The 22,483-nt window shown below is 42.1% G+C and overlaps 1 long non-coding RNA gene across 4 annotated transcripts; it reads right to left on the minus strand.

Moving 5' to 3' along the window:
* Window positions 1-930: 930 nt before the first annotated feature.
* On the minus strand, window positions 931-21,030 carry LOC102547509 (uncharacterized). Of its 4 annotated transcripts, none has more exons than XR_005487157.2 (6): window positions 20,958-21,030; window positions 13,803-13,887; window positions 4,110-4,197; window positions 3,113-3,245; window positions 2,073-2,130; window positions 931-1,945 (listed from the first exon to the last, which is right to left on the minus strand). It is a non-coding gene; the product is annotated as an uncharacterized LOC102547509 (long non-coding RNA). The 4 variants fall into 4 exon arrangements; XR_005487158.2 differs by having other exon boundaries at window positions 20,934-21,028; XR_005487159.2 differs by lacking the exon at window positions 20,958-21,030 and adding an exon at window positions 18,727-18,857.
* Window positions 21,031-22,483: the final 1,453 nt, after the last annotated feature.

Consider the following 22,483-nt stretch of genomic DNA (forward strand, 5'->3'; position numbering starts at 1 on the left):
TATCCTCTACTACAAAATGAGTTTGGAGCTTGGGATATGTGAGACTCTGTTTCAAACACAAAACAACGATAGGAAAGCTGTTAATGAATTAGTTGATAGTTGAAAAGAAAATTGAAAGATGATAAATTCCTTAATACAGTCAGCCTTGACATGAATCATCACACTTAAGCATTTTAAAATTTCCTTCCCAAGTTATCATAATGCCCAATACCCACCAAATCTTTAGACACTCTCCTTGGCCTTTTATGTACCTTGTCCTATTTAGCCTTCAGGACTTTGTACAGTAAATTCTGTTGATATCTTATTTCCTATGTGAGGAAAATGAGGCACAGGAGAGCTAACTATAAAGTTAACAGCTACTGAGAACGAAAACTAGGACTCAATCATAGTCTTCTCTCACAGCTCAAGTCCATCACGAGCACCCCATTGTCACTCACAGGTCTCCCAAGCAAGATCTTCCCTCTGACAGAATTTTCATAACAGGAATGAGAATTCTGCCTGGGAAGGGACCTGAGGACAATCAATATTACAAGACTATTTATAACTGCCAGCATAGCATGGCTCATACCATTTTCTATTGAACATAACTTCTGCCAGAGTACCACTGTCCGGATAGACTGAAAACTGACACAATGACAGGAAACACTCATCATTCTCAAACCTAAGAACTTTGACAAACAATGCTTTCTGCCATGCAATACAAACTCTCAGTCCGAAAATTCTGGAGCTTACAGGAACATGGCAGAAGCAGAGTGCAAACGCTGTCGACACATGTAACGGATGATAGTTAATAAAACTTGAAAAGATTATAGTTCAGAAATTGACTTCTTGTGTTTCCCATTCTTTAATAATTTACTATATGAAATCTATTGACCTTTCCATTGGCGTCTATCTTTTTTTTTCTTTCCTGAAAGGAAACTGGAACGTTAATTATGGTTTCGCTGTTTTATTGAGCAGCATTAGCATACAAATAGGACATCAATAACCAATTACAATCTTCATCTTGGAAAAGCAGGTCTCTTTCAGTGCCTCTCTGACTGCTAACTCAGCCACTTAAAGGTCCTGAGCATTTAATGATGGTGGCGTTCAAGGCTCTTCTGAATCAAGTCCCAGGGAATTCCAGTGTGACACCTGCTTCTTCTGCATACTCTGATTTCTTGTCCAGCTGGGTCACTTTCTTTGTCTGTATACCCTGTCCACATCTACTTATGTCTCTTGTCCCCAGTTGACCCTACCCATTCAATCTGCAGCCTGTTCACTTCTACACTCTGTACCACCCCTCCTACTCCTTGTTCATTTGCAGGTGCTGATTGAATTCCGCTAAATACCAGTCACTGATTGGCCATGGGAGACAGTAAGACCCAATGGATACTATGCCTGTCTACCAGGGGTTCACAAACTAGTGCAGGAGACAATAGATTTTATGAAAGGGCAAGATAGCAAAAATGTGGGGCCCGTAGGCCATGCACTGTCTGTTAAAAGCAGCCAGTTCTTTATGTAGGAATGTAGTCAGTCATACAAGACAAAAAAAGTAGACACAGAAGGGACATCTTCCAGTGGCACTCTATGTTTAAAAGGAAGAAAGGAGGCCCAAATTGGTCCTGCAGTCATGGTTTACTGATCCCTGGTTTAGAACACTGGCCTCTGAAGTTGGAATTACTCTGTCACCTAACTATGTAGGGCTCTCAGATGGTTCCACTATTTCTGTAACACTTATTAGATTTTCCTTCAGTGGTTTTCTTTTTTCACAGTCAACTTTCTACCATGACCCGTGGGAAATATGGAACAATGTCTCATGTTTCTTTCTCACCCCTTCCTGATTAGGTTCTACTGACCTTCATCTTCCCTGCCCTGCTGGTCTTTAAGGTCCAGAGCTTTACCGTACACAGTAGGGTTCTCTGTGTAGGGCTCCCTTCCTCCTACTTGCCACGTGCTCAGCTCCATCCTGCAGGTATAATGCCAGATTTAGTCTCTATGTGTTATTTTTCTCCTTATTGTAACCAAATAACTGAGAAAAAGCAAATTAAAAACCAAGGATTTATTTTAGATCATGGTATGTGGGTATAACTCACCATGAGAGAGAAGGCATGGTGTCAAGAGTATGAAGATTTTTGCTCATGTCTGGGCTAACTAAGAAGCAGAGATGGGACAGGAATTAGGGCCTGATTACCAACCCTGAGTCCTGCCCCCCACAGATCCACTTCCTGTCACACCCCAAAGTTTCCACAACTTGCCAAAACAATGCCACTAGTTGGGAACAGGGTATTCAAACACAGGAGCCTACAGAATCCATTTTATATCCAAATTATAACATAACCTCCTCCTCTGGGACTATTCCATATACACATGTATCTATACATAGAGAGAAGGGACAGCAGCAACCAAGCTTCCTCCACCTCTTCATTTTGTTTCTCATGTAGCACATATCTCAACTTTAATCTCTTTAACAATTCATTTCATATTTTCCCACTAAAGCATCAGTGCCCTGTGAGTGCAAGAACTTCCCCATAATGTCTTTGGCACTTGGCCCTATGTCTGGCAAGAGCCAATTAATCAGTCTGTAAGTATGCATCATTAATAAATACATGAATACTTCTAGTAGATGAATGTGTCTCAGTCAAGAAGCTGCCCTGGTCCTTTCTTCCTTCCACTGTTTCATCAGGCACAGTGGAACAGTGACTCACATGCCTTCATGACAGTGTTTTGACTTCTAGACTATTAAGTGAAAGACTTGTAGAATCTGCCCTGCTTTCCTCTTGTTTCTAGTGAATTTCATTTTCTTCAATGGAAGACTTTTAAAGTAGAAATGTCTGGTTTCTTTGAAGACTCGGGTTATAATGATGTTTTGCTGGGGCAGAGAGGTGAAAGAATGTTTTGCTAAAATAGACACATAAAAGAATGTTTTGCTGAAGCAGACACAGGTGAAAGGATGTTTTGCTATAGCAAACAGGTGAAAGGGCACAAATATAAATATGACTCCACAGACAATGGAAGTTCATGCACTGGCTCACTTTGCTCCACCTCATTATTCTTCACTAACAGGCATATTTTGGTTTACCTTACATTGTGTTGCTGAACATTGCTTATGGTGACTTCATAAAGAGAAACTCACCAAAGAACTTCTTGTGAGATTCCTGTGGTTTCTTGCCACTTCCATGGTCTCAGATTGATTGGGGAGCCTTGAGGTTTCTTCTGGATTAAACTAGCCTTGCTGATTCATGTGTGGTGTTTGCTAGTGGACTGGACTGAGAACAATAAAGACTGGAATTACCCTATAAATGACTATTTTTAAGTAGGTCCACTTCCCCTGTATCCTAATCACCTTTCTTTTCCACTATCTTTGGTAGGCTAGAGGAGAGGTTGAATCCTTATTAAAGCAGTGTTAAAAAATATGTGCCTAACAGATACCATTCAGATCGAGGAATGGAAGGATACATTTGTGACTTTCTTCATTATTGAGACAAAATGTCTAGCATAAAAACCTTAATGATGAAAAGTTTGTTGGCTTGTGTTTTCAGAGAGATTTTAATCTTTTATGATGGAAAAAGCATGGCCATGCAAATAGCTCATCTGTGGCAGAGGGAATATGAGGCAGCAGCCATTTATGTAGCATAAATCAGAGCAAGAGTGAGACTGGAACAAAACACCCTATTTGTTAAAACCTACATTCTAAAAGCTTCCCAGCCTTCAAAACAGCACTGTGCCTTTGGGACCAAGCATTCAGTGATGTTTAGCCTTTACTGTCACCTTTGCTTCTGACTTGGTTACTTTTCTATTCCTATGACAAAGTACTATGAACAAGGCAACTTGTAAAAGAAATAGCTTATGGGAGCATACAGTTCCATCGTGGTGGGGAGCATGACAGCAGGCAGCCAGTGTCATGGCACTGGAGCAGTAGCTGAGAATTTATATCTGATCAGTAAAGCAAGAGGTGGGAGGGACTCTAACTGGAAATCATATGAGCTTTTGAAACTTCAAAGCCCCTTCTCTATCAGGGCCTCATCACTAAACTTTCAAATAATTCCACCAACTCAGGACCAAGCACTCAAATCTATGAGCCTATTGGAGCCATTCTCATTCAAAGCATCACAACTGGATTTAAAAATTACCTGAGACAAATGTCTATACCATTACCATAGAGTTAACCAAGAAAGGTAGACTCTGAATGTGGGTGGCATCATCCCATGGTCTCAGCTCCTGAAATGAACAAAAAGGGGGCTGATGAGAGGAAGAAACAGCAAAGTGAGTACCACCACTACTCATTGCTTCCTTACTCTGCATAGATGTAATCATCTTCCTCACACCTCCATGTGTTTCCTGCCAAGATGGTCTGTACCCTCAAACCATAAGCTAAAACAAACCTTCCCTCCTTAAATTGCTTTTGCCAAGTACTTTGTCAAATCCAGGGGGGGAGTAACTAAAGCACACTCAAAATATGAACCTGTGGGGAACTCCAGGGTCAAATCCTACCAGAAGACTAAGGCGTGAAACTTTGATCAACCTAAGTTTGGGTCCTTACTCTCTTACATTAATTATGCAAAGCCAAGCATTTGATGAAATTTCCCAGAACTCAGTTTCTTCTGCTGCACAAAAAAGAACAAGTATTATTGCAGCCATACTCCATGAAGCTGCCCCCCAACTTCTGAGACACTGGTGTCAGAGACAAAAGCAAGTGAGAAAAAATGTGAACATCATGGCTTCACAGAAACCCACTGCTTCAAAGCAAGCAATTCACTGCTATTCCCTCTTGTAGCGCTCTCAGTCAGGGTAGAGCTTCCTGTGCCAAGCCTGTGCCTGAAATGATTAATTATTGTAACAGCAGAGAGGTAAATGAAGAAGCGACAGATGGCCCATGTGAAATAGTCTAGAATCACCTGCTATGAAATTAATTCCACTTCTTGGCGGCTGTGGGCTCAGAACACCATGCAAAAAAATGACTGTTGATAAATTGTGTGTGTTTGTGTGTCAGCCTCTCTGCAAACACCTAAATAATATATGTCGTGTCATGTTTTCTTTCCTCCATCTCGTTTTAATACGTTATCATTTATAGAAAACTGCAGGGAAACATGGGACATCAATCAAGCCATTAATTCCTGAGATTATGCTAATGAGACGACTGGAGTGGTTGTTTCCCAGAATAGCTTCTTCCCCTGGAAGGATGCAGTGGATTCTCCTCACTTGGTCTTCTATGCTTGGCTCAGAAGCCATCACGCCTCTGTGGCAGTCCTCTTAAAAGGGCACCCAGCGTGTCACCACAGGCACAGGGAGGATTCTCCCAGCCAGTCAGGCAGCCAAGGCCAGCAGCTTCCCTGAAAACTGCAGATGAAACAGAAAATGTGTGAGACACAAAGAATGGGGAGATGTGAGGCCCCGGTGAAGGACTTAGGAAGCTTCTGTGACAGGTACTCCTCCTACTCTGGAGGAAATTGAAGGAAGGAGACATAAAGGAACTAGAGAGCTGCCAAAATAGATTGCACCAGAAGCTAAAATGGCAAGAGGGACTAAGGCAGCAGCGATTCCTATTCCTGCTTCTATGGAGGAAAATTAGAGTAATGAGGATGCCGTCTGAAGAGAAAGCCTTGATTATAGTATCAGTCTCAAGACGCATGTTGGTCAATGGTTCAGCAAGGCTGCATGGTATTTCAAGTACTGCCTCTCCCATTTCCTCATCAACAAGGCTAGAAACAGTGACTCAAGGTCATCCTTCAGTGTTGCAAACACAGCCACACCAGATTCCAGAGGCTGCATTCATATGGCTTTGCATTCAGTGTGTATTGTCACTCCTCTGTATCGGCCATGTCCAAATCCATGGTGTTATGGTGTAAATATGAACTACCTCTCCCTGACTTTTGCATTTGAACAGGTGACCTCTGGCTAGCAGAGCTGCTTAGGAAAGCTTTGGGAACTTCTGGACATAATACCTAGGTGACCTGAGGAGCAGGGCTTCAGGGTTCTAGGACAGCGTCACTTCCAGCCCCGTATCTCAGCTTCCCATCTGTTTTTAAGTAACATAACAGCTATGTAACAAATGGGAACCCTATCTATCATACTTTTCTCACTACAAAGGATTGCAACTCTCTAAGCCATGAGCCAAAATAAACCTCTCCTCCTTTAAGCTACATGTATCAGGCACTGTATCACAAGAACAGAAATATTTGCCAGTACTCAGAGATTCAACTAATTGAGGCTTATTTTATTGCTTTTTTCATATACAGATTGGCTATTATTCTCCAAGACACACATTTAAATACTAATACATAGCATATGCATTATATTAAGTATTTGAAGCCATCCAGAGATGTCAAGATTATATAAGGAATATATGTTGGTTCTATGTCAATACTATACCATTCTGTAAGAAGAGAATTCTTCAGCATTTAGGCATTTGAGCAACCCCAGGAAACCTGATACTCATATTTCATGAATACTAAAGATGTTGATATATTTAAAAACTAAAGTTAAACATACTGTTTTAAAGTCGCAAAAAATATAATTGGTTTTTAGCAGCAATGTGTTGAGATCCTTGAAACAAATTCACAGGCTATAATTGGGCAGGACCAGGGCCTGTGGTCATGAAATGACTCTGATTTGATTACAGAGGTGGATGATGGAATCTATGCCAATGATCAAGCTGCAGAAAATTCACTATACAGACATAGACATCCAAGATGGCAAGAAGCAGTGATATAATCTGAATAAACTATGTAGGTTAAATGAAGGCACACCTCCTGATTTTGATCATATCATACTGTGAGTATGCAAGATGTTACTACTTAAGAAAACAGAATATTGGCTCCCTCCCTCCTTATGCATTCTCTTGCAGTTTTGCTATGATGAGTTGAAGTGAAAACTGAAGAGTCAATCCTTTCAAAGGAACTCCTGCCATAATTCTCCTTTGCCTAAAATCCAGGTTTTCCCATCGGCCTGTGCTTCCCACTTCTAAGAGGTCCACAGTCTCCAATAGTGTAAACCAAACAAGAAGTTCAAACTACAAATAAAAGCATGATGAATTTGACTTTATTGACTATGACACTGTCCCACAAAGATACAATAAACACATGAAAATACAGTACATAGATTCGACAGATTACAATGATAAAATTAATCCAGAGTATATAGGCACATGTATGCTTTTGTTCTTATATATTCATAATACACATAGAGAGTACCATTCCATTAATACTACAGTAGAGCATAGCCCAACTGAAAGACAATGTACAGAATAGGAAACATATATAAGGTACATAATACAGTCAAATAAAAAAGTGTCCAACATTACTAATAATCCAAAAATTCAAACAATAGTGACACATGTCATCATCAGATTGGCAAAATGTTGAAAGTGAGACTGTAACATAGGTACATAGTCATAAAGACTCAGAATCTGCATAGACTCTCATGGGAAGATGAATTATGGCTTCAGGTTTGTGAGCACCTGGAAATGCCTACTCAACCAGAAGAGGTACTTGACATTAAGTAGTTCCCCCTTAGAAGTGCGTCCTTCCAGACACTCAGAAATATGCACACTGAAAGTGAGCTCAAGGGGGCTGGGGATTTAGCTCAGTGGTAGAGCGCTTACCTAGGAAGCGCAAGGCCCTGGGTTCGGTCCCCAGCTCCGAAAAAAAGAACCAAAAAAAAAAAAAAAAAAAAAGAAAGTGAGCTCAATCTCTATTCCAAGCAAGTGTATGCTAGTGCATGTATGTATGTTCATGAGTGAAGAGCCATTCTACCAGGTTTAACTAATGTAAGGACAAACTTTGCCATAGCAACAGCATTCTAGAGGCAGGAGGCAAGCAGCTGGAACCAAGCTCCATGAGGAAAAGCCTTGAGTTTTCTGATGCCGAGTGTGGAAGTTCAGTTGTGAACAGTAACCACATTCTCATGTACAAACGACTCCTGTCAAAGACAAAGTCTCTGGTCTTATAAGATATGGGGGCTGTCAATGTCTCCAATGTCCCCTATGCCAGGAATACAGGGGAGATGCTAAGCAGATGAACAAGGCACACTAACTTGTCCTTAAGGAAGGGTTAGATTATGCAGCTTGGAGAAGCATAGAGAGAAAGGGGGGAAAGTGAGCTTTGGGTTCATGGTCAGGAAAAGGTCTTGACCAATTAGAAAATGGAACTCAGAATGCTGGGGACATCATCTGGCAAGTCTGGGCTATGTCTTGTACTAGATGCTTTCCAAAGGATATTTTAGTTAAAGGTAAGGACTTTCTCTATTCTCCTTTAGGGCCACTTGGGTTCCAGAGAGGCTCAACAGTTTCCAGGTAACAAGTGATGTATCTAGGATCCACATCCAGATTTGACCCCGGCAGTCATGCTCACTGATGTCATTCTTTACCCTCAATAAAGGCAACTTCTGTGCTCCTTTTGGACATGTGAACCCAGATGATTTACTTACTGATCCTGAAACACTGAGTGAGTGGGCCTTTTTGTTTTTTGGGGGTGGGGTTGTTTTTTAAGAGGGCCTTTAAAGGTAGACATTGGGGACAGATGAATTGAGTCTTTCAACTCAGTGAGTTTAATTGACAAGTGAAATTTATAGGTGTTTATAAAGTATAGCATATTTTGAAATAAGTAAACAGTGTGAAGTATCTACTTTGAGCTACTTAACGTATGTAGTTACCCCACTAAGTTATCTTTTATGATGAACAAATTTGAAACCTACTTTGCAGGTTGACAAGATTATAGAAAGGATAACACAAGCCTGACCACCTGACTTTGATCACAGGAAACTATTTAAAAGACAACAAGGACAGATGCAGTGTCATGCATCTGTGATCCCAGTGTCTGAAGAGACATGGGAGGCAGAGATAGGAGAATTACCTGGAATTTTGCAGGCAATCAAGCCTGGAGTCTGCACACAGCAGAAACAAGGGAGCCCCTTCCTTAAGCAAGGTGCAAGGCAAAAGCCAGCTCTCAAAAGACTTCCTTGCACAAACTATACACCTGGCAAGTATACACCTGAAAACACACACACACACACACACACACACACACACACACTTAAAATGCATAATTTCCTTAAGATTTATTATTTATTTTTATTTTATGTGCATGAGCATTGTGCCAGTGTATATAAAGACAATTGCACATTGTGCCTTTGTGTATAGACATGATCATATGCATGTCTGCTGCCCAAGGAGGCCAGAAGAGGGGTTTGGATTCTCCAAATTGGAGTTAAGTGACAGTTGAGCACAGTGAGGTGAGTGATAGGAAACAAACCATTACTTTTTGTATTAGCAACAATTACTCTGAACCACTTGTGCCAGCTCTCTAGCCATTAAAAAATTAATTTTCAATCACTTTCTTTTTTAATTAATTTATATATTTATTTACACACATCAAACACTGTTCCCCCACCTGGCCATCCCTCACAGAGACCCTCCCTCACCCTCCTCTGAGAGGGTGGGCTTTCCTGGGTATTCCCTGACCCTGGCATATCAAGTCTGTTCCAGAGTAAGAATATCCTCTCTCACTGAGGCCAGATAAGGCAGCCCTATTGGATAATGGATACCACAGTCAGGCTTTAGGGAGAACCTTCATTCCAGTTGTTGGGGGGTCCACATGGAAACTCAGATACACACCTGTTATGTATATGCTGGGTGTCTTGTTCAAGCCCAACAACGATGTCATGAACTTTGCAGATAAATGGATGGAATTAGAAAATATCATCCTCCAAGACTGAACCCCCAGTGAACGGTATTGTTGGGGGGAGGGCGGTAATGGGGGGAGGATGGGGAGGGAAACACCCATATAGAAGGGGAAGGGACGGGTTAGGGGGATGTTGACCTGGAAACCAGGAAAGGGGATAACAATTGACATGTGAATAAGAAATACCCAATTTAATAACGATGGAGAAAAAAAGAAAATATCATCCTGAATGAGATAACCCAGATCCAGAGGGACGTGCAGGTATGTACTCACCGATAGTTCATATTCACATAAAGTACAGAATACCCATGATATACCCCACAGACCCAAAGAAGTTAAACAGGAAGAAAGGGCCAAGGCAGCGTGCTTGAATCACACTGAGAAGAAACAACATAGTCATAAGACGCAGAGGGAGGGAGAGAAGTGGGTGGGAGAGGGGATGGGGAAGGCAATGGGGGCAGGATCAGGTATGCGAAGAGTCAGCGAAGAGACCCAGAGGGCTCAGAGAATGAGGGGCATGGGGGGATCTCTAGGTAGAGACATAGACCTGATATGGGGGGCTCTCAAGGGTCAATGTGGATGACCTTAATCACGGTGCCTAACAATGGGGTCATGGAACCTGAAGAGGCTACCTTCTGTAGCCGGGCAGGACTTTCGGTGAAGGGATAAAGATACCAATCCATTCACAAAACTTTTGACCCAAAATTCGTCCTGTCTAAAAGAAATGCAAGGACAAAGATGGAGCACAGACTGAAGAAATGACCAAGCAATAGCCAGCCCAACTTGAAAACTATCCCATGAGCAAACACCAACCCCTCGCATCATTAATGACACTCTGTCATGCTTGCAGACTGGAGGCTAGCTTATCTGTCCTCTAGGAGGCTCTACCTAGCAGCTGACTGAAACATGGAGATACCCACAGCTAAACATTAGACAAAGGTCAGGGACTCTTATGGAAGAGTTGGGAGAAGGACTTGGGGTCCTGAAGGGGAAATAAGAACCCCATAGGAGGATCAACCCAACTGACCTGGACCTCTGGGAGCTCTGTGACTGAGCCAATATACTTTCTTAATGTTTTCGAAAATTGCCTGGCACACCTTTAATCCCAGCCCTCAGGAGGGAGAGGCAGGCAGATCTCTAAGTTCTTGGCCTGGTCTACAGGGCAGGTTTCAAGGCAGCCAGGGCCACACAGAGCCTTGTTTTCCAAAAAGAAGCCAAAGAAGGAGGAGGGGGAGGAGGAGGAAGGAAAAGAGGGAGGAAGAGAGGAAGAAAGGGAGAGAGGGATGGTGAGAGGGAGGGAGGGAGTAAGGAAGGAGGGAGAGGGGGAGGGAAGCTCATGTCATACCCATAGCAAAGATTTTTATCTTTGCACTTATTCTCTTCTCTGACTGAATTTTTGTGTATCCTTAGACCAATGTTCTCCATCACACTTCCCAACCATCCCACTCCAGCCCTTCATAACCACCTTTCTATATTCTACTTCTGAGTTCAACTCTTCCAGGTTCTGTGTGTAAACAAAACCATGTGACATTGGCCTTCCTGGACCTGGCTTATTCACTTTGCATAACGTCCTCCAGACTCCCCTCTGGTGTTGAGAATTGAAAAGATTTTCTCCTTTTGAACGATAATAGAATTCTGTTTATACACAGCTTCCTCTTCCATTCATCTAGGAAGGAGCACATAGGTTAATTCCATATCTGGCCTATAATGAAAATGACTGCAATGAGCATAGCTGGCGAATGGATTGCTATGGTTGTGCTTTGGATAGGCAATCCTTGTTTCAGTTCTAGGAGTCAAGCCTCATGGCTTTTTGCACACCACTGACAGGTGGTCTGCCACTGAGCTGCCCCCTCCCCCCAAGCCCAATAGTTCTATTTTTAACTTTTGAGGAGAATCCCCATTGCTTTTCATATTGGGTATATTAATTGTATTCCCACCAGAAGTGTGTTTATTTTTCTCTGTATCCTCCCCGTCAATTGTTTTCTTTCCTCTTTTTAGCAACAGAAATAATTCTAAAACGTAGAAGATATCACACTGTGAGTTTAATTTGCATTTCTATGATAATTGCTGGTGCTGAGCCTTTGAAAACATATCCGTGGCTTCTGTGTGTCTTTGACAAGTGCCTTCTACGATTCTTTCCCTTGTTGGACATGGTGGCCCCATTTCTATAAAACCAGTACTTGGGAAGCCGTGGCAGAAAGAGCAGGAGTTGGAGGCTAGCCTGGGCTATAGGATGAAATCCCGCCTCAAGTATTTTATTTGCTTTTAGCTATAATAAACTGGGTTGTTTTCTTAACTTCTCTTTCAGATAGTTGGTTGTTAATCCATAGAAACACTGCCGAGTTCTTCAGAGTGTGTGCATGTCTGTGTGTAGTGTCTGTGTGTGTGTGTGTGTGTGTGTGTGTGTGTGTGTGTGTGTGTGTGTAGTGGGTGCCCACATGTCTATACAGGTGTGAGAACCCATGAAGAGAAAGGAGGATTTGGGTGATACTGCTTTCCTACTCTCCATCTCGTTCCTTTGGAACAGGGTCTCTCCCTGAAACTGGAGCTCAGCTGGCAGCCAGCGAGCCTCAGCAAGCCTCCAGTCTCTACCTGCCAGAGTATGAGACTTCCGGGTCTCCATGGCCATGCCCAGCACTTTACATGGCTGCTGAGGATCCAAACACAGGTCTTCATGCTCGCACAGCCAGGGTTCTCGTGCAGCAAGCTTTCTCCCCACTTTTGGATTTTTACTGACTTCTGTGGGTCAACTTAAAGACAACCTAACTCTCCATTCTTATCCCACACAAGGCACAGAAAGGTGATTTCTGTTGGGTGATTACTCCACGATCAACCACACCGAAGTAATCTGGAAAATCTGGAAGCTTTGCTTCTACAGGCTGTGGCTTTACAGTCAGAAGAAAGTATTGCATGGAAATTCCATCCTCAGAATAAATGCTGGAGCAGAATGGTATGCTCAGAATTGTCACAGAAGCTGAGCTTTATGTAGTGCATAGAGCTGGAAAGAGATCTCGTGGGTGCTGTTTGGGTTCACCTGTAGTCATCTACCTCTGTCTGTTGTGCCCAAACTTTGAAATCCTATGAACCTGTTCTGTCATAACAGGAGAAACATTTTGTTAAGCACACCTTAGAACATTGCAGTGGCTTGAATGACAATAGCGCTCATAGACTCATATGTTTGAATATATGGTCCCCAGTTGGTGGAATTGTGTAAGACTGATGAAGATTAGGAGGTGTGGTCTCAATGGAAGAAGTGTGTCACTGGGGGAAGACTTTCAGGTTTCAAAACATGCTCTCTCTCTCTCTCTCTCTCTCTCTCTCTCTCTCTCTCCCTTTCTCTGTGTGTGTGTGTGTCTGTCTGTCTGTCTGTCTGTCTGTCTGTCTGCCTTGTGCTTGTGGTCCAAGATCTAAGCTCTCAGTTACTGATGTAGGGTCATGCTCCCTGCTGCCACGCTCCCCACAATTATGGTCATGGACATAAACTTTCTGAAAGAGTGAGCCCCAAATTAAACATTTTATTTTATAAGCTTCCCTAATTGTGGTGTTTTACAACAACAACAGAAACCTTTACTAAGACAAGCACAGAGGAGAAATGTGGTGAGAAATGGCTGCCACAGTGGCCGGCCTTGGATAATGTCACAGACAAGTACATGTCAAGCAGAAAAATGCCAGTCAACAGTGTGTCTCCTATTTCTCTGGCTCAAGTACAATGCTTCATTTGACCTTAATTTTAACACTGGTTAAGGTCATGATTAGATAGACTTATGGCTCAGAAAGGAAACTAAGGTGTTTGGGGCACACTCACTTGACAGATACAAAGCCACGAAAGAAAAAAAGAAAAAATGAGGCAAAGTTACCAATTCTAAGCCAAAGTCCATTCCCTGGGGCTTATTCCAAGAGCCTCACCTGAAGGCACTTTCATTACCTCGCCATTGATAGGTTCACTTTCCCCACCTTCATGTTTAATGGCCAATTCATGACCAACTTTCACCTTCTGCTTACACCTCATCAGTGACTTTCTCCCTCCAAAGTGGTGGTGGTACCCAGCCCTGCCTAACCAACAACAAGCTGCTGTTTCCCAGTACAATAGAGCAAGCATCCTGGGTGAGGGGCAAGCACTGTGGGTCACAAGAGCTCGACACTAACCTGTTGTGTACTTTTCGTCTTCCATCCCTTTGTCTTCTCTAGTCTGATGTGCTATCCCTTAGCCATCTCCCATCTCGTGAGATTGCTGCAAACACACACCAAGATAACAGATGTGAGAGCATTTTGAAAATGTTATGAGCACTCTACAAATTTCAGCATCATTATTACAAAGGCAATAAAAGGATTTATCACGCCGATTTATGGTGTGAGTATGGTTGTGTGCCCATGGTTTCCAAGAATGGAAATAATTGCAGTTGGCAGACAAAGCCTCGGTACTTAACAAAACCCAAAAGTATTAGAGAAAAGGCACAACTTGGCCAATTCCAAATAATTTTAAAAGTCTCTATAAAAATAAACAAGTATTCCAATATAATTAATTCCTGTTTCACCCATAGTCCCTGATACTCCAAGCAATACAACTGGCTCTGAAGCAATTACCCTTTGAATCCTTCTAATCTCTGCTGATCGTTTGCAGCTTTAATTGTGTTGCTGGGGTTTGAATGTCGCAGTTCAAACACAGCCACTTAGCACCAGCTAGGCTGGCAATTACTTGCGTGCAAAGAACCCTCCTTAAAATCCCTGCTGAACTTTGTCCCAGATAGTAACAAGAGCTCCAAACCTTACCTTCAACTACTGTTTGGGACTCAGAGAAAATACCAAAAACAGTGGGCCAAGCTCACTAGGACTCAGCAAAAATGATTTTAAAAATCCCCTTTCTAGTAGTAAACACCCTCCTACGAATGACAGAATGCAAGACCCTCTAGACGTATCTCATCCTTCTCTCACCAGAAAATAGAAGAAGAAACACAGAAAAAAATGGCAGGTACAGACTCATGAGGCACTATAAAGTCCAATCTTCAACTATGTTTTGTTGGTGAGTGGCTACCCTGCTCTGCCAGCCTACCAGAGGAAAAATAGTGTTACAGGAGTTGTCAGGACCAGAGTGTGGACATGACATCCTTAACAAGACCAGCTTAGTTACCAGTTCTCAATAACCCTGTTAGACAAACAGTTAATAGTAAAAAGGTAGCTTATGCAGTATGGTGACATTGGGAAAAGGGGCAAAAAGTTCAAGAGGTTACCAAATATATCTTCAGCGTCCTAACAGGAGGCTTAGGCTTAAATAGAGAGCAGGAGGGGTGCATAGGTAAGTAGATCTGTTCAAGGTATGGTCCTGACCATCAATATTGTCTGGGCTCCAGTTTTTCCCACCAGGTGATCTGACAAGTTGTCAAAACTGTGAGAAGTGTCTTTCCAGAATAAAAGCAATCACTATGATTGACCCCAGACTTCCAGCCTCTTTCTGTTCCCAGCATGGGATCTGTGGGTAAAGTCGAATTTCTTGAAGTCCATTATTTTTAAGTCTGATCAACAAAGGGTCTTTTTAAAATGTCTTTCTTCCTGTCCAGATGCTGACAGCAAGACTCCCAGAAAAAAAAATGTTCCTTCAGGGGGAAAAGCAGAACTAAAAGCACCTGAAGGGAGATGAGTGGGAGCTAGCTCAATGACTGTATTTTAGATTTTTAACAAGATAACAGGATGAGAGTTTTATAAACATTTTTATATCAAAACAGTGAGGCAAGGACAGTGGGCACACACTTGTAATGCTAGCATTTGGGAGACGAAGACACAAGAATTGCAAGCTCAAGATCAGCTTGGATGTGACACCTAGACCTTGTTTCAGAAAACCAAAATTAAAGAAGATGTGCAGGGTACCTGGGGGAGAGGGAGGCCTTTGTCACTAGAGATGGTTAAGGAGATAGCATCCATGGGATGTGAGCACTTGGGTGGGGGTAATGGAGAAGAGATCCAGCCTTCGTGAAGATCTGTCCCATCTCCAGCATCTACCATGTGATGGGGCTTAGTGAGAAATCAAATTTATACCATGGAGAGGTTAGGAATACCATCTTTGGATCTGGGATATACTATACTATGTGGGCATAATTGCCAGTCTTGTAGTGGATAACCTGAGGACTGTTAAGAATCAGTACATGGGGCACATCCCTTGAGGGTTTACTCTATGATGAGTAAGACAATTGTTGCCTAACCTCTGTGTCTCAGTCTCCTCATCTGGCCAAGTGACAAAATGCTATGTACCTCATAAAGACTTGTTGTGTGGGCACACACACACCATCAACCTAAGTGCCCAGTTGTTTTAACTAGCTCATTGTCATGTTCATCTTCCTGTGGCATGAGAAAAATTGTTCCAGACTCTTTTTCATTCTGCTTCCCACATCACTAATAGACAGGCTTTCTAAACGCAAGTGCAATCCTGTTCTTCACTGACTTAAAGCCTCCTTTTACTTTTGTTACCTGAAGAAAGAGCTCATGCTTCTTAGCCTGGGGGGGTAACACCCTTCAGAGCCAACTGGTCACCATGATTGTCACTGCCAACTGCAATGCATTCCACCCTATTTCCTTGCTACCCCTTTTTGTTCACCGGGTCCCTAGGGTCTATCATACCTCACTCAATGACATCGCCGTACATGGCTGTTTATGGAGGGAGTGTAACCTACTAGGGAAATTGCATGTGCAAACCTTAGTTCTGCAGTGAAGTATTGAACAAGTCCAGCTATCTCAGTTTCCCCGTCCTCATTAATAACAGATGGAAACAGTAATACCTTTGTTGCCAAAAAACCATCCCTACTACACTGGCTGGGATAGTACAAGCTACAGACCAACGGCTTCCTTCCTTCCTTTCCTTTTAATTTCCCCCAAAATCCAATCAGCAGAGGATTATGAGCAGAGATGTAGGAACTTAGAGTAGGCTTCACTTGGCCACAGATTTTGCTGTTCGAAAGCTTGTTGTCAGGTTCTAATCGCGACACTATAGGCATTGCAAGGAGGTACCAATGAAGATCACAGAAAGGGTTCTCACCCTCCGAGAAAGGTCTCAGAAAATCTACCTCCCCTCATGCCAGGTTTCCTGGAAACCACTTAAAGATGGAGGCTATAGTGGGAAAGAAGACATGCTTTTTTGTTCAGGGGTTCTGAACGGTCGTGAGATTGAGAACTTAGACCTCCCCTAAGTTTGTGGGAATTACTTAAGCTTCCCAGTCCTCTTTAGTTAAAAAGCAGCCAAATATAAGTGAACAAAGCCTTTACTTAAGTGACCATTTGGGGGACATTTAAATGAGGAAGGAAACAAACCCAGAACGTCACCCTCTATACCACCATCCCTACTGGACGGTTCAAATCTGTATCAGAGCAAAGTGAATTGAAAACCACCTGACGTAGGTGTTTGCAGACCCCGCTGGCTAGTGGAATCTAGAAGAGACACATTTTGTGAAATCATCCCTAACAAACTAATCACCTACTTCTTCCACTCTTCACCTTGACCACTTGGGCAGATTTCTTTCCCGTTAATGAAGGAATTTAGAATCCATGTTAATTTACTTCCACCAACCTATACATATCAAGGGGGAGGAAGTATGAATCTTAACTTATCTCTCCCTGTCACCATGCCCCTATGGGTTATCTGAAGCCATGTCTTTGCCTGAGAAGACCCTGGCATCTAAGAAAAGAACAGAAAAGACAAATAAGAAGGAAGAGGAAAGGAAAGAGGGAGAGAGTGGGAACAAGGAAAAGAGGAATAAGAAAGGGGGGAGAAAAATAATGGGGTCTGAGGCAGAGGGGAAGTGAGGGAAGGGATCTGATTATAATAACTACCGTGTGGATAAACTTTATTGGACAGAGCCTTTGACATACACGACTAAGGGAAGAAAAGCCTACTTTGATTCCTCACTTCAGAAGACTCAGTCTACATTCCTGAGCTCTGTTCATTCTGAGCCCCTGAAGATGCAGAGTGTCATGATGGTTGGAGTGTGCGCAGGAGACTGTTCTCTGTATGACAGACAAGAAATAGAAAAGTCACATACAAACTGAGCTACTACCTCCAGCTAAGTATCACCTCCAAAAGTTTCCATTATCTTCTAGACTAGTACCACATGTTCAAAATATTATTCTGTGGCAGGCATTTCAGATGCAAACTATCGCACCTCCCATGTGATCTATCCATTCTTCTAGACAGTAACCTAAGAAAAGTGAAAAGCTACATGCATACAAAGACTTTACTTAAGTGCTTCCAGAAGCTTGCTTTTTGATACCCCAAAGCCAAAGCAGCCATACAACCGTCCACAACAACAAATCGTAGTACCATAAAATAATGCTTGACATTAAAAATTAAGAAGCCTGGAACACAAATTACTGTGTGATAAAAGATATCAGAAGTTGTAAATGGTATACAGTTCATAGACGATAGATGTGTTTACATAAGATTTGAACTGTAGTAAGGAAGAAAGCAGAAGAAATAACAGAGAGACGCAGATACCTGGGGCGTGATGGATAAGTTCATTATCTTGACTGGGGTGCTGGGCTTGTGTATGCACACATGTATAAGAACTTATCACATCATTACTTCAAGTATGTTAGTTTATTGTGTGTCAATTATACCTCCATAAAGTTGATTTAAAAATAAGATACCTTCTATACTGAAAAGAAAGGAGGGAGAAAAGGAACAAGAACAGTGAGATAAAGGAAAGGAGTGGGGAAAGCTGGGACCAAGTGCCCTTCCCAGAGCAGAGAGATTGCTCCTCAATCATTTTATTGCCCGGGATTGGACTCTGATCTCCCTGAGAGCAGGTGGAAAGTAGACTGAGAAAAAACAGGGAACAAACTGTCATGCCGAAGCCCCAGGTAAAACATGTCTGCCGAGCTAGTCTATTCCAATGGAGGATAATTAAAAGCTTCTGGTGAGTTCACGTAGGAAAGAATACAGGAGCCTGAAAGGATGGGAACTGGATGGTGAGATGCAAGCACACTGAAAACTAACAGAGGAAGGAGCTTAGTGTTTGATGCCTACCTAGTACTGCAGGGAAATGAGTGGATGGGGCTGGGGAGGAGGCTCCATCAGTAGAATGCTTACCGTGGAAGCAGGAGAACCTGAGTTCAGATTGCCAGCATCCAGATAAAGAGCCCTGTGCAGTGCTACAGACTGGTGAAACCAGTTCTGGGGAGGTACAAACAGGAAGATCCTTAGTACTTAAGGGTTAACAAACCTAGTCAAATCAGTGAGCTCTAGGTTCAATGAGAGACTCAGTCTCAAAATGATAAAAATAAAAATATAAGTGGAGAATGATTGATGAAGTCACATGACAATAATCTCTGGCTGCTACATGTACACACAAAAGAAAATACAAATAAATAAATGAATGAATGAATGAGCTAAAAATACATATAAATGAATGAATAAACAATCTAAAATACAGATAAATAAATGAATAAATAATCTGAATTACAAATCAATAAATGAATACATACATACATACATACATACATACATACATAATACCAGGCTAGATATGCCCATCCTTCATCTCTGATAGAACTAGTATGTCTGAAATGAAAAAGAACAGCTCTACTGGTGAGGACAGTAATGTGAGCTGAGAGATGGAAATGGACAGAAGAATTAGAGCTTGAAGATGAGAGTTAGAAGGGAGAGCTAAGCCCTCTTCATGGTTATCTGACCTGTGGTTCAGCAGACACTGGATAGCTATTAGAATGGCCAGTGTCCAGTATGAGCTGCTAGGTCCTGGTTCTAGTGGGTGTGGGTTGAGCAGGGCTGGCAGGGGCCACCAGGCCATAAAGCCTTCATCTTGGAAAAAAAGAAGCTAGGTTCCTGACAGAGATGGTTTTCCATTCTGCAGTGCCTGTCTTAGGATGCAAGGACATGTTACGGGTAGATATCCTGAACTGATAGTCTATCTACCACTTTATTTAGAAGCATGAATACAAATCCTATTATGAAGCCTTTTACTTTCTTCACTTGTATGAGAAACTAATGAAAAACACCTCGCTGAAATCATTTTACTGGTTTTCAAATGCAAATGAGAAAAGAGATTAAGACATGTTGAGATTTTAAAAACTTGTTGAAACTGGTGAATCCAAACTCTACTCAACAGAAGACATCTGCAGTGTGGCAAGCCAAGAGTGTACAAAGCCATCTACTGACAGAATTCCTTCTCTCATCAATCTGCTCTTTCTCTATGAAGACTCTCTTCTGATTTAATATAAAGCTACCTATGTAATGAATAGCAATATGCTTTATTCAATCTACTTCTGTCAATGTTCATATCATTTAGAAATTTCCTTTCCAGGAATTTCTAATGTAGAAATAATGCTTGATTAAAGGTCTTAGTACTGTAGCCCAAACAAGTTAATATTAAAAATTAACAATCTTAGGATGCTAGGAGAACAGCACTTGGGGTTTTATTCATGCAAATTTCATAACAAGAAAACTTTCGTTCTCTTCCTTCTCCCTCTTCTTTTCACTTCTGTTCCTACTTTACAAAACTCCCTGGAGGCTGAGCAGAGGTGCCATTCACACCCTCAGCTCCTCTACTCTGGCAAGATGGCTCAGCAGGTTGGAGCTTCTTGCCAGCAAGCCTGATGACCTGAGTTTGATCCTTAGAACCAATATGATAGAAGGGGAGAATTTCAAGTCGTCCTTTGACCACAAGTGCTCCATGGCACAGGCACACATAACAAACAAACGAAGAAGAAGAGAAATGTTCAGTGGGTTCAATCTCTCCCAAAGAATAGGGCACTTCGCCTGCCCTTCATCCTTATCTGTTCCAGTTCCCAACAGAGTTCCTCAAACAGCTCTGTTCCTCCCTACCTCTTGTCCATTGAATGGCAGTCAGCATCGGTTCTATAACTCTGAATCATTCTGGGTTCTAATATGGAGCTACGATCTTTCCACATCCCATTCCTTTAAAGTATATCCCTACAGAAGGTAGTCAACTATCTCAACTGCTTCCACCTAGTGATGGGTGAAATTTTCAACTTCATGGGCTTCCTCTGAAACCATACCTTAAGAAACACATGGTACAGTACAAAAAAGGTAAGGCCCCCAGACTAGTGTGGGGATGCATTGTTTATTACACCATTTCTCTAATATTATATCTTATCGAAGGCCATCTGATCATAGGATCAACCTTGCTCATATCAGAGCTTCTGAAAGAATACCTAAGATATCAAAAATAGCAAGGAATAGTAAGATATGAACATGCTCAACCAAACAGATCATTCAAACTTAGAGGTCAGTGAGACATTCAAATCTTGGCTTCCTACCAAGAACCATCATGGGTATCTTACAGGCCCTGATGCTGTCCTCCTCAATTCTCTTTACTCCTATTGCCCATTGTCCTGAGAAGTGGAAGTCTTCGCTGTCATAGTGCAGCTCAGAAGCAGGAAGTGATGTGACCATGATGACAGAACTAAAAAAACCAGGATGGAACCAGCTAAACATTTTTGCATTCGTTGTCTTGGGGAGCACTGAAAGATCCTTGTGGCACTTCCATTTGCTCAGCAAGCCCGCCATACTTCTTTCACTATGTCACTGAGCACATACTTCATAGATAAGGAACCAAAGAACTGAAAGGTTTTGAAATCGTTGACCCAAGCCACATAACTGGTTACTCACAGACCCAGGACTCTTGTCTCCAATACCTCATGTCATCTCTCCCATACTTTCACCCATATATGGCGTCTGCTTCTACTCACTTTGTCTTAAAAGCTGGAGTGCTGTCTCTTATCATTTGACTAAGGTATAATCAGTTGTCTTTGTCTGCAGATTCCACATCAGAAAATTCAAACAAGCATAGATAAAAACTATTAGGGAATGATGTAATATTATAATCTTAAATAGAAAATTTATTTAAAAAAACGTTTCATCTATAACAATGTCTATGGATGTTCACTTCTCCCACACAAAAGGATATCATTTGATGATTAGAACCTTTTGCTGACACTACCCAAAGACTATACATGGACTGACCCTGGGCTCCAACCTCACAAGTAGCAATGAATAGCCTAGTAAGAGCACCAGTGGAAGGGGAAGCCCTTGGTCCTGCCAAGACTGAACCCCCAGTGAACGTGATTGTTGGGGGGAGAGTGGTAATGGGGGGGAGGATGGGGAGGGGAACACCAATATACAATATAGAAGGGGAGGGGGAGGGGCTAGGGGGATGTTGGCCCAGAAACTGGGAAAGGGAATAACAATCAAAATGTAAATAAGAAATACTCAAGTTAATAAAGATAAAAAAAAAAGAACCTTTTGCTGAAAGTACCCACTTTGACTGCAAGACACAGAAAAATCAATCTCAAGCTAACAAGGAAACTTCCTCCCCCACTAGCTAGCTTTTACAATGCTAGGAGGTGTTAAGTAGACTGCTGGGGGAGAAGACACCAGTGGTTTTACTCAGCATTAGACCCTGCATGGCAACACACTGATCTGTCAGGCAAGATTTCTCAACAGTGGCTAGACTTTTATGAGGTAACTGCTTTCTGATTGGATTTGAGGCCTCCTCCACAAAAGAGAATTTCATGCCTGGTACTGTAATCTTGCTCAAAAGCTGATAGCTGTGATGTAGAGGCAGTGATTGTTATTTTGTTAACTGTTAATGTTGTCAAATTGTCTTCCAGACATTTATTTGTATAACCCATAGACTTGGGTTGTTCTCAGTCTTGGTGAAAAATGATTCTTTTTGCCTTGGACAGCAGTCAATACAGAGGCTCAAAACTGATTAAAATGCTGAGAATAAGGAAGAGTGAGTGCTCAGATCTAAAGTGGGGCATCTTTATTACCCATCCACCCATACCCACCAGGCTCAGAAAACATC

Source organism: Rattus norvegicus, chromosome 7, assembly GCF_036323735.1.
Source record: "Rattus norvegicus strain BN/NHsdMcwi chromosome 7, GRCr8, whole genome shotgun sequence".
Lineage (NCBI taxonomy): Eukaryota > Metazoa > Chordata > Mammalia > Rodentia > Muridae > Rattus > Rattus norvegicus.